Source organism: Priapulus caudatus, unplaced genomic scaffold (assembly GCF_000485595.1).
Source record: "Priapulus caudatus unplaced genomic scaffold, Priapulus_caudatus-5.0.1 Scaffold729, whole genome shotgun sequence".
Lineage (NCBI taxonomy): Eukaryota > Metazoa > Priapulida > Priapulimorpha > Priapulimorphida > Priapulidae > Priapulus > Priapulus caudatus.
The window spans coordinates 124,537-126,965 of record NW_014577790.1 but is presented as its reverse complement, the minus strand read 5'-3'; the positions used below and the strand labels follow the sequence as shown (position 1 = coordinate 126,965).

Sequence of the window (2,429 nt, the reverse complement as noted above, 5' to 3'; positions counted from 1 at the left end):
AAATCAAGCATCAAATCACCCAATCATTAAATGTTGATTAATGTAAGTTTTTTTTTAAATTTTCCCGCGAAAAAACTGGCAATCGAATCGAGCGGAAAATGAATTCAGCGATGCCGGCCGCTGTAGTATTGGGAACAGCGCGGTACGCAGGGACGTTCTTAAATTATGAATAGAGAGAAATGTACGAGTATTCGTGTGGGCAGGTAGATGAGTGAACAGGTGGGAGTTGGTTGTGAGCCCAGGTGTGCATACTTGTGTGTATACACGTGTGTCTGTGGTACATGCGTGTCATGGGTGCGTGTGTGTGTGCGTGCGTGCGTGCGTGCGTGCGTGTGTTGTGTCTGTGCACGCGCATATGCGTGCGTATGTATGCATTGTGTGCGTGTGCGTGCACGTGTTTATGTGTGTGTGCGTGCGTGCGAGCGTGTGCTTACGTATGCATGTGCGTGTGACCGCATAACGTACATGTGTACGTGTGTACATCTGTATGTGTTGGATTGCAAGCTCATGTACTCCCGTCACAGGGGCGTGTACAGGGGAGGGGGTCCAGGGGGTCCGGACCCCCCCCCCTGCTCGCGCAAAAAACGCATCTAAGGGGGTCTAATTTCAAAAATTTTCTGTACTCGCAAGTTTGGGTTACGGTTAGACCCCCCCTGGTACAAATCCTGTACACGCCCCTGCGTCAATGCACGTATACCTATCATCCACACTACACTAGTTGGGAAGCTGGAGAAAGCGTGAACATACTTACAAGTTGTATATAGTTAATGCGACCCTCGCGTAGATCCACCATGCTGTCGAGGGCCTCACGGGATATCGGGAATGCAACACCTTTCAGTGTTTCATGTCTCGTGTCGACCGGATGGTACGCCATCTAGTGGTAAACAACATTTTCAACATGGCTGCAGGAAAAACTACAACAGTAAACAACATATTCAACATGCCTGCAGCGAAAACTACAACAGTAAACAACATATTCAACATGCCTGCAGCGAAAACTACAACAATAAACAACATTTTCAACACGCCTGTAAGGAAAACAATGCCAACTTGCGACAAAGAATCGTTTATGTTTGTTTTTTTCTATACCGAGTCATCATCGTTATCGGTTATTTATCGCGTCACGTACCTCCTCCAGTTTTAGCCGTGCCAGTTCCTCCTCCGTGTCTGTCATTGGTCCCGGACCCGCCCGCGCATGTAGGTGGCGCTCGTACCCAGCGAACGACATCTCTCGCTACAAAAACAAGAGGTAGCATGTTGACCATATTATGTAGACGCACGTGCACCACACCACAAACAGTTTCATGTAGCAATGGAAGGTGAAAATGTCAGCGGCCGATAAACATCTCTTGCTCCCAACAATCGTCCCCCACACCAACCTGCCGTTATTGCCACGCAGCTCTGAATACTAATCACTCTCATGGCAGGAAGTTCTAAAACACAATCCTTAACAACGAAGTGTCGCAAAGTCGTCAATTTGGCGTGTGCGCCCATGCAAAATACGTCCAAGCTGGTTTAGAGCTACCTGCCTAGCAATGACAGGGTTCATAGTAGTAAAACACATGTTGAAATAAGGACTTATAAGACCCTTTCTGGAGGCCAAAATAAGACTTTTTAACGCGATTTCTGATAGATCACCGACTATTAAAGTACACTAATAACAGAACAAACAAATCTCCGCATTCAGCGATCGATGTGACAAACCCGACGATCTTTTATGAAAAAGCCGTTTCGCCGAAATTCAACACAGAAAATGTTGAAAAATGGTCCTTTGGCAAAAAATAAAGACTATTAAGTACTTTTCTAAGATTTCACCAAAAATAAGTACTAATAAGGGCCCTTATTTTATTTTTGGCAAAATAAGTACTTATAAGACTTTGGAAGACCCGCTACGAACCCTGAATGGTATTGTTGGGGGGAAGAGCGTGTGGTTACCTCGCTCCGACGCATAGGTCGATGAAACTACGTCACTCTGGCGCCGACATACCTTTGACGTTCCGAACATTTCATCCTTGATGTGAACGAGTCCAAACTCTGTCTTGACGGTCGCTCGCGTTGCCGCATACAACATCTTCTCCCGTACCTGAAACCAGACACAGCCAACCGATAACCACCGACCCACACACAGCCAACCGATAACCATCGAACCAAACCCAGCTAACCGATAACCCCCAAACCATACATAGCTATGCGATAACTACTATACTATTTTATTTATTCTATTCTACTAAACTCCTATTCCTACTCTGCTCTTCTCTACTCTAATCTACTAAATTCTAGACTACCCTGCACTGCACAGCAATGCACTGCACTGCACCCCAGCCTACCCCACCTCACTCCACTACACTTCACTCCACTGCACCACATTACACTCCACTCCACCACATTACACCCCACTACACCACATTACACTCCACTCCACTACACTT

General features: G+C 46.3%; 1 protein-coding gene across 2 annotated transcripts in view; it reads right to left on the bottom strand.

The window, feature by feature from the left end:
- The window catches only part of LOC106813140 (twinfilin-1-like), a gene marked incomplete in the record, with an annotated part of 16,357 nt that overhangs the window by 7,576 nt on the left and 6,352 nt on the right, over window positions 1-2,429 (bottom strand).